Here is a 10675-nt window from a genome sequence, read left to right on the forward strand (position 1 = left end):
AAAGGAGACAGGGATGGAGTGAAGGAGTTAGGGATGAGGTGGGGGTTGAGGTTGGAGTTGGGCACAGAGATGGAGGAAGGGGCAAAGGATGGGAATGAATAAAATGGAAAGACTAAAATTTTTCAGGGACCTTTGATTGACACTTCTGAGATGCACTCTCCCAGAGGTCATCATGTCATTCCCCTGCTCCTGGGCTTGTTGCCAGCCCAGCCGCACCCATCACAGATCAATGGTTACCACTCCACTCAGGAAACCACCTCCTGTGGTCACATTGTCCAGCTAAACTCAATTTAAAATGCTGAAACATCTCTCTAATGTCCGCCTCTCCTGCTGTAGAAGCTAATCTCAGCTTGCTAAACTTCCCCCTGCAGGCTTCAGCAGGGATGATGGTGAGCTGTGATTGGGAAAGAAAGAGGGAAGGGCATATCTGCAGGACCTCTGTCCCTGGCATCCCGCTGGGGAATAAGGGGAGACAGGTAGAAACACATCCTAACAGCCCCCTTCTCATCAGAGTAATAGTGGGACAGCAGGCACAGGGCCTTCTTTCTGTCCCTTCCTACGTACAAGCTCTTAAGAAATTTCAATGTGACTTAGTAACAGTGTCTGGCAATGTGCTTGAGCCCTGTGCAGGCTGTGGGGTTTCTGCTGGTCTATGAAGACTCAAGCTGGAAAGAGGGAGGTTAGACAACAGGAAGGACTTCCCAGCAGGAAGGATGGAAAGTCCATGGGAAGTGGTGCTGGGCTGCTTTAATAGAGGGCAGATGGGACTCTCCATGGGGGCCAAAGGAAGGTTTTCCCTGAGACCAAGGTGGGGACATAAATCAGCTTCCCAGAAGGCAAGTGTCAGCAAGTGGGCTTTCCCCCTTGTCTGTAACTGTCCTGGGGCTTTTCCCTTCTCACAGTGAATGAAGGCACAGCTGTTGGTAGGGGGCCATATGGGGAGAGTTTGTGAGTGAGACAAAGACGGGGAGCAGGGAGGGTTCCCAAACCCCCCTAATCTTTCTCTGACCTTCCCAGGAGCAGAATTGAGAGGATTCTGGAATTCCCTGAGCCCCTGGGAAATAAAGTCCTCTGAGAACTCCCTGGCATTCCCGGGAGAACAGGTTCCTGGCCCTGGGAGGTGAGTGAGGCACCGGGCCTGGGGGGGCAGCGTGCCCCGGCAGGCCCTGGAGCCGGGAGCTGAGCTCGGCAGAGGCAGCACGGGCGGGGCTGGGCGGGAGCTGGGAGGACATGTGCCTCTCCTCTCGGCACCTTCGCTCCTGAGGACCTGAGCCTCCCCAGGACCTAGCCCCTCTCTGGCCCCGCCGGGCTTACCACAAGACAGGGGGCCAGGAATTGAGATGCTGGCCCCATCGGTTGGGGAATGCCTGCGTCCCGGGGGTCAGGGAATGACCAAGGGTCTAAAAAGGCCTGAGCCAGGCTCAACAGGGACAGGACTGGAGTGCAATGCACCCTCCCCTTCTCACCCTCCAGTCAGCCCAGAGGAACTGGGTTTTATCAGTGGGGAAAAGAGAAGCCTATGGGAGCAAGCAGGGGTGGATCCTGCAGCTGTAGAGACTTCAGTCCAGGAAGGACTTCAAGACTGTGAGGGAATGACCCAGTTTCCTCCTTCGGGAATAGGAAAGTGAGGAGGGGGCAGACCTCTTTGGTGTGGGAAATGACCAGCCTAGCGGCAGGGGAGATGGATGAGATGGCTTCTCAAGAGCATGGGCCCTCTCCACCTGGGTTCTTTCCCGCTGACCAGCCATGCCTGGTCACAATGCACACACACACGTATCTCCCCATGCCTGTAGGTGCAGAGAGAAGAGGCAAACACGCCCACTTATTCGAGTCTATTCTTAATCTAACTTGCTTCTTTGGACGTTTAGGGAGGCCTGGGGACTCCACGGGGAATGCCAGAACCTTACCTGATCAGATTGGGGTCGGCGGGAAGCCATGAGAGCCAGAGGGGTCTTCCTGCTGTTCTAGCCAGTTCCCTAAGGGCCTTTGATCCCCAGACCCCCAAGTCCAGGCATTGAGGGTCTAAGAGCTCCCTGCATATCCTGGGTCTGCTCTCCAGGCCTGTTGGTTTCAGGAGAATTGAGGGAGAGAGCCGTTTCTAGACCTCTGGGGTATTCTGCCTTGAGCTCAGCATCAGGTACCGGCCACAGCACCTGTTTGCCACCTGTCTGCTTCTCCACCAGGTGCACCATCTCCTTCCTGCAACCCAGACCTCCCCCGCCAGGCCCAGGCATCTAGGCCCGAACCAAGGCTACTCAGAGATACTGAATGATTCCTTGATCAACACATACCCTTGCACCACTCAGCCCCCAGAGCTGAGCTCTTCTCTCTCCACTTGGAAAAGCCACTAAATTAGGAATCTGCCTCCCTGTCTTTCAGCTCTAGTTTTCCAATTCTAGCCCTTCTGAGTCTTTATTTTCTCCCAGCACAGGGTGCCCAAGCACACTCTCTCCAATACACACACAAAATCCACCAAACACCAGAATGAAAAATCACAGTACAGCAAGAAGGATTGAAGTTAGGCAACCTGGAACAGGAAGAAGAGGGAGGAGCATGGAGGAGGGGGTCCTCCTTGGCCTCCAGGCACTCACCCCACTTCCTGATTCTCCCTTGAGCGTCAGTGAGAGGAAAGGGAGCACCCAGATGCTCCCAGTCACTCCTAGGGCCCATTAAAAAGGCAGGCCCCCTCCCCATATCCTGGCCCAGGCCCGCTGGCCTCCACGGCTGACTTGGGCCGGGTCTCCTCTTACCTGCTCAGTGAAGCAGGTCGGCGTGGGGGCCGGGGTCTGGGGGGCCAGGAGCTCCGTCTTTCTGTCAGTCAGTCAGCTCGGCTGTCCTGGGTCTGTGCTGACATCAGATGAGGGGAGGCAGCTGCTGGGTGAGCCAATAATTATGATATCAGCTTCCCCTTGCCCCGAGGGGCTGCTGCCAAAATGGGGAGACGAGCAAGGTGACTAAGAAGCTCGTTTGCTCCTTGGCTCTTGTTTGACAGGTACCGGCTCCTGTGCCCGCCCCAGCCGCGCCCTGGCCACCCCCTCCGGCCCCTCCCTCCTCCTGGACCAGCCCGGGCCCCCTGTCTCTGCCAGCGGGTGCAGCCTGTGGCCTGTGGATGAGGGGGCTGTCCTGTGGCCCCCACCTGCACCCCAGAACAGGGATAGCCGCCACGGGTGGGGTACAGGCCAGTTGGGACATGCACACGTGTGTCAGGAGAGCTGGGCCACCGCATGTATGTTCATGGAGCTGGTGAGGGGGTTCTGGGCAGCAGTTCTGGGTGGCTGCCCAGGATTCTCAGGCCTGCCGTGGATGGGCAATAGTTGTGACTCCTCAAGGGCCAGGCACAAGCATAGATTTGGTGGGGACTATCTATCTGTTCACGAGGTCCAGCCATCTGTCTGTCTCTCTCCAGTGCCTCTGACACCTTCAGGTGTGGGTGTGTGCACCCATGTGTCATGTATCCGTGACTTCCTCTGTATGTCCGTGGGTATGTGAGTGTCTCTGTGTGCTTGTATGGTTGTCCCCTGGGTTGGTGCGCATCTGTATCTATGTCTTTCCCCATGTCTGTGTGCGGATCTGTGTGCCTGTATCCAGGCCTGTGTCCATGTCCTCTTGTGTGTCATCTGTGTGTTTACACCCTCGTGTCTGTGTACACATCTCTAGTCTAGGTCAGCAGTCCTTCCCTGTATGTGTATCTGTTTGTCTGTGCAGGTGGAGCTGGAGGCCCTCTGGTTCTGTGTCGTGATTCCATTGCCACTCTTTATGGTCTGGATGATGGAAACAGAAATTTATGTGGTTGTGGCTTGGTCCTGGCCACATTTGGTCCTGGTTTGGTCTGGCCTCTCAGAGTCCACATTGGGGATGGAGTACCTGGTGAACCCTGGAAATTGGCCCCCACTGTTCTCACCTGGACTCAGACCTGGGGCCTGTCCCTGGCTCCCTGCCCAGACCCTGTCCCCACCTCCTACTCACTGTTCCCTTTTCATCTGTTTTGCTTCACCCCTATCTTCTGTCCATGACCATTTTTTCCCTCCTTCCCCTCCCACCTTGTCCTGGTCTCTGAGGCCACGTGTATCTCTTCCTGGAACTAGAGGCTCCAAGGACCTAGTGGTACAGCTGCTGCCCAGCACAGCCTGGGATTTGGTTTCCGGCCTGAGGGTGTGGACAGGCCATCTCCTCTCTACTTACTCTACTTCATTCCAAGAGGGAGGTAATGTCAACCTTGGCTGGGGGATCATAATGTCATCTGGTACCAGTGTGGTGTAGACTAAAACATTTGGAGACTTCTTGGTCTAGGCAGGGAATGTCCATTTCAAAAGATCGTGCTGAGGCAGATAACAACGGAGTCCTCTGTGCTTGAGGTTATCTGTGTCATCTTCCATACTTACCACTCTGAGCCTCAGTTTCCTCCTCTGTTAACAAAGGAATAGTATTATTCATCCACAGAGTAGTTGCGGATTAAATAAGATTATAATGTATCAAGTTCCCAACGCAATCCCTGGCATGTAGTAGATGCTCAATAGACTTGTGCCCCCTTTCTATTTATCAAGCCCAGTGGTGCTGGGTGGGGAATGAGGATGAGCTGTCTAGCTCACTTGGGTAGAGGAATTGTGTTCTGGGGCTAGAACAGGGGCCCTGCCTCAATCCACCTTTCTCTGGGACTCACATTAGCAATCAAAGCCTTGCTCCCTTAACCTGACAATCAGTGGAGTTTCACAGTGAAAGGGCAGCTGTCAGGACCTTCTAGTGTGTTTGCTAATTGCTTCTATCTGATGTATACAGGGCTAATTATTATTCTAGACTCAGAGATATTTCTTTACTGATACTCTGGGCAAAGAGAACCATGAAAGTTGTAAATTGGAGGCTGCTATCATTGCTATCAAATTAACCCTATTTTGAAGGCCCTAATCATTGCAATAAGATAAGAAGAAAAAAAGGGACATAAATATGAGAAGCAAAGTGCAAAATCTTTAAGAATTACAAATGATGTGATTGTTTACTTAGGAAATCAACTAAAAACTGTTAGAACTAATGAGAGAATTTAGTAAGGTAGTGGAATATATGTTAAGTATAGAAAAATCAAAATCATTTCCATACTACTAAAACAACCAGTTGGAAAATATAAGGAGACAAAAGATCCAATTCACAATAGCAATATTATAAAACATTCAGGAATAAATAATAAAAAAATACAAAAAATGTACATGAAGAAAACAATAGGACTTTATTGACAGACATAAGATAAACCCTGAATAACTGTAAAGGCATATCATGGTCCTGAACTGGAAAACTCAATATAATATTGTAAAGATGTCTATTCCACCCTAAATAACCTATGAACTGAATGTAATTCAAATCAGATGTCTAATTCCCCATCCCCTTAACTTGACAAGTTGATTTTAAAGTTTGGGGAAGAGTGAATACATGATAATAGCTAAGAAGTTTTTGAAAAAGAAGGCTAATAGGGGGAACTTGCTTTGCCAGATTTCAAAGTGGTCAGTAAGGCTTCTGCAATTAAAACCGTGTGATTTGGGCAAAATTAACAAATAAATTAAGGGAAGATAATAGAGTCTAGAATAAACTTGGGTGTTTGTGAGAATTAGGTATATCATAATAACATGTTTTAAAGCAGTAGTAAAGTGTAAAAATTCATTAATGGACTTGGGATAATACATTTTACATTTGAAAGAAAGTTAAGTCCTACTTCATGCTGTACATTAAAAAATCCAGATGGTTTAAAGATCTAATGTAAAATGAAAACCATACAAATAAACAGAAAAATATAGGAAACATTTTTATAATTATGGAATGGAGAAGGTTTTATTTTTAAAAAAAATGACATCGAATCCAGAAGCCATAAAAGGAATATGTTACTTAAATAAAAATTAAATATTTCATTAGAACAAAATATACCATAAACAAAGTTGAAAGATACAAAACAGCCTGGAAGAAAGTGTTGCAACATATATAACAGACAAAGGGTTAAAAATGGTAATATATAAAGATCTCCTCTAAATAAATAAGAAGAAAGACAATCTCACAGAAAAATGGACAAAGGACATGAATCAGCAATTCACAGATAAAATAAAAATGGCCGATAAACAAATGAAAAGATTTTCAACTTCATTAAAAATCAAGGAGAGGAAAAAAATGTGACAATGGATATATATATATGTTCATGTATAACTGAAAAATTGTGCTCTACACTGGAATTTCACACATTGTAAAATGATTATAAATCAATAAAAAATATTAAAAAAAATAGTAAAAGTAAATGTGAAAAAAAAAATCAAGGAGAGGAAAATGAATTTAAGGGGCCAAGGATCCCAGGGAGGCTCTGATGGGATGGCAGGAGAGACTGTGGCTTTCATCTTTCTACAGTGAGACTCTGAAGGGCGAGATGAACTTCCTTCCCTTCTGAGACAGGATCCACCTCTGCCCCAGGAATGGGTGTGGGCTCTGGCTCCCTCTTTTCTTTGGGAAGCACTACTTCCTCATTGCATGCAGTCTGGGAGTTAAAGCAGGAGCCTTGGGAATTTCAGAGAACTTGGACTGAGAGGGGATTTGTGAGGTCATTCTCCTCATTAGCTGCCTCTAAACAGATCCATCCTCTCCTTTCATCACACCAGCCCCTCGGAGTTCTCTCCTAGACCAAGAAAGTCTGTCCTGGTGTCTACCCTCAATTCTGGCTGCTACAGTGTTGGCTCTGCTCCCCTTGAAAGTTGCTTCCATCAGGAGGTTTGGTCCCACGCACGCCAGCACCCTAATTTCGGGACCAGCAGATGTAACTGAGCTGGGCTCTGGCCTGGATGGGCTGTGGTTGGGGGTTTAAACAGACTGGGGCCAGGGGAAGAAACTCTGTCTCTCTGGAGACTGTTGCTGAGCTCTGCCCAGGGCTGGGCTGCTTTGAGCCAGTGGCAGCCCTGACTGGGGATGGAAATCCCTCTGGCCAATGTCTGCCATGCTGCACTCTGGTGACCCCAGGGAGAAGGAAGGGTATGTTCCCACTCTTGGGAGTCCCAGTGTGATGGAAGTGGGGCCCCCTCCCTACACCCTGAATCAGGACTGGCCATCTTCTGTCCACTTGTGCTCATGTGAGCTGAACTTGTCTTCCCAAAGTGAGTTCCCAAGACTGAGCCCGCCACTTCCCAGACCTTCCAAGTCTCACTCCACTGGCGTGGAAGACCCTTAAGAACATCTGCAGAGAAACAGGGACCAAGCATAGCTATCATGAGGCCCTGAGGTCCGAGGATCCCCATGTCAAAGAAAGGCTGGAGAAGTCTGGAGTTAGGATGGTCTTCCTGGGGAAGAGCAGGCAGCTCCTTGGCTGTGGATGATCACAGGAGCATTGGCCAGAGCCCTGGAGGGTGTGTGACTACAGACGGCCACTGGGTTGGGAGGTCTGAGCTGGTTCTGGCTGGCTGACCCTCTGGGAAATCCAGGGAGTTTCCAAGCTGAGAGCTTGGTTGGGGGGCGGGGGGACCAGTGGTGAGGGATGTAGCTAGAGTCCTGCGGATGGGGAGGGCAGGCTTCTCCTGTCTCATCTTAATCCCTTCTACTGCAGGAGGCACTGTTGTGGAGGTGGGAGGAGCCATGCCTTGTGTGTGTGTGTGTGTGTGTGTGTGTGTGTGTGGTCACTGCCATCAGTGTGTGTGGAAGTACACAGGTACCTGTGTACGATTGGGCAAGTGTTTACATTTCTGTTCTCACGTTCACATGTGCCATCATGGGTGTGCATTAAGTCTGGCGCTGTAACGTAATGCTGGGCATGTCCACACCAGAATCTGTGTCTCAGTGTGTGTGAGCTTCTGTGTACTTCTGGGATCACTTAGGTCTGACACTGTGTGTATGGGCATCTGTGATTATGTCTGAGTGAGTTGTGTGTACAAGTGTCTGTGACTCTGTACGTGTGTGTGTCTGTGAGTGACTCTGGGTGTCCAAAGTGCTGTCAGTGCCTATGAGTGTGTAGCTATGCACGCAGGTGTCTGTGGGTCGTGTGTGTGTGACCCAGGAACTTGTGGCTTAGTGTATACATGTCTGTGGGTCTCTCCACCCTTAAGAGCAGCTCTTGTGAATCCCTGTCCCGATCTTTCCAATCAGGTTACTCCATCTGCCCCTATGTCCCTCCTCTCCCTACTCTTCTCCCTGAGGTTGAGGCTCACCCTGAGACTCCCTGCCCCTAGTAAAACCTCATGGCCCTGCTGATCATGACTAACAGGGCCCAGACTGGGTGGAGGCTGCAGGGAGCACCCTCTCCAGGCTGGCACCCACCAGAACCTCACCCATCCCAGTGCTACCCCTCACCCTGCACCCCTGGCTGCACCGCCACCCTCCTGCATAGCTCACCCCTCCCATTTCAGGAAGCAGCCTCACCTCTGAGGCTTTGGGGAGATAGGGAGTCATGGCCTGAGCTCCCAAGGGGCCTACTTGGGGGTTGAGGACCCTAAGCCTTGGAGATTCCCTTGACCTAAGGCTCAAGTCAAGGTGAACTTGGGGACCAAGGAGATGGGGACCAACCTCCCTGCTGCCACCTTCTCTGTCTGCCTAACAAGGGCCCCTTTCCGCCTGCCAGGTTTTGCCTTTAAAGTCTTGGCTTGATAGCTCTTCCCTGGGCCCTCTGGCTGCTATAGTGGCCTTTGGGGCTGGGGCTGGCTGGCAGGAAGGTGGAGGGAGGGAAACAGGGACATCCTCAGAAAACTAGGCATTGGCTTACAAACCTGAGCCTATCGGATGAGCCTAAAGGTGACATTGGCTCAAGGTCACACAGCACACCTCACACAGCAGTCTGGAAAGGGGCTTTGAGGGCAGAGTGTCTAACTTCCCTCCAGGAGCAAAAAGCCCCCTTTTGCTTCTTTTTGTGTAAGAGAGTGTGTGTGTGTGTGGTGGTATAAGTAGCTTTGTATTTATTTATTTTAATGGAGGTACTGGGGATTGAATCCAGGACCTCGTGCATGCTAAGCACTGCTTTCTACCACTGAGCTATACCCCTTCCCACCATGCTTCTGATATATTCATTCATTCATACAACAGTCACTGTGCCTGGCCCTGTGCTAGGAACTGGGGACACAGCTGCATCGGGCAGACTGTCCTCAAGTTGTTTCGCCTCACTGATTTTCTCTAGCAATGGGAAGCTCTTGAGTCCCAGCACTGCACAAATTCAGCTGATAGGAGACACCCGAAGTCCCTATCTACTTTCCTGGAAGCCACGGGGGAAGGGGTGTGGGTGCCCAGGCAGGGAGAGGATAGACCCTCATCCCCACAGTGCCCCATCCACCCGCAGTCTGGAGTGTGTGTGTCCAGGAGGGGCTGGGCTGCCAGGCCGCCTGCACAAACCTGACCTGGGTTGACAGGCCCTTCCATCAAAGGCTGGCCCAGTCCATGGTACTTTATTGCTCGGCTAATGATGGTGATTAGGCCAACAGGTGCCGCCTGCCTTCCGTCTGCCCTCCCACCAGCTGAGGAGGATGGTTTCTAAGCACCTGGAGGAAGCCTGCCCTGAGTTCTACCAGGGCTGACCCCTCAACCCTCAGGCCAGTATTCGTCCATCTCCTCCCCAAGGAGGCAGGGCCAGCCCAGTCTTCATCTCCTGGGGCTGCTGTGTGATCTCAGTCCACATCTAGCCCTCTCTGAGCAGGACTGAGAGGGGAGTGGAGAGGTATGAAGGGAAGCTGAGCACAGTGGACCAGGCATGAGTCCTCTAGGAAGCACACCCACCTCTTACCCAGGCAGGGCTGGACTCTGGGTACCTAACCAGGGTCCAGGAGAAAGGAGTAGCAGAGCGTCCTCCTTGCAGGTGGGGTTGGGGCTGCTCCTTTGGAACCCACTGCATTGTGGGTAAGCCACTGGAGGAGTCCTACCATTCTGGGGCCAGCCTTATCCCAATGCAGGGTTGGGGGGCAGTTTTGCCTGGGGCCTTGGAGGGGTCCTAGTGTGGGTCTGGGTGGGAGCTGTGATTTATGACTGTGCTTCATGAGTGAGGAATGCCAGCCTGGGGGGCTGGGGTGGGGGTGGAGCTACTCACCTGATGCTCCTCACTCTGCTGGATGTCTGGCATGTCCTGTCAGGAACCCCTATCCCCTGGGGACAACCACGTTCTCCCCTATGCAGCCACCCCCTCCCATCTGCGCCTCCCCACAACCTTCAAACCCCCGACTCTTGGCATACTGAGTGAAGGCCCAGCCCAGGGGGAATCCAGCATTAAATCCTTTTTGGTTTTCTCTCTTCACAACTCAGCTCCCCTTTTTATTGGGCATGAGAGTGATGGTAAGTATCTTTTTTTTTCCTCTGCTGCAGCAGGAATGAATTGGATGAGACTCTTGGAAACTTCCACTAGATGAGCTTCCAGCCTGGAAAGGATGTTGAGCTCCCAGAATGGATGATGGATGTGGTATTATTCTTCCCTGCCCCCACCCTCCCTTGTCAGCTAAATGAAAACTGGAGTTCATGAAGGCGAGAGGCAGAGGAGGAGGGGAGGGGAGGTTGGGAGGCAGAATGATCCAGAATGTTGTCTGCTCCTGGACTCTGAAGGCCAGAGTTTTGAACCTGCTCCTGTGCGTCTCACCTGCATCCTTCTTGCTGCAGGTTGCCATTTTGGGTGAGGGTCCATCTTTCTGGGCAACTAGAATGGGTCAGTCTGCCTCCCCTAGTCTGGTGGGACTGGTTTTTCCAGCTGGTGGAAGGG

This window comes from Camelus dromedarius, chromosome 16 (genome assembly GCF_036321535.1).
Source record: "Camelus dromedarius isolate mCamDro1 chromosome 16, mCamDro1.pat, whole genome shotgun sequence".
NCBI lineage: Eukaryota > Metazoa > Chordata > Mammalia > Artiodactyla > Camelidae > Camelus > Camelus dromedarius.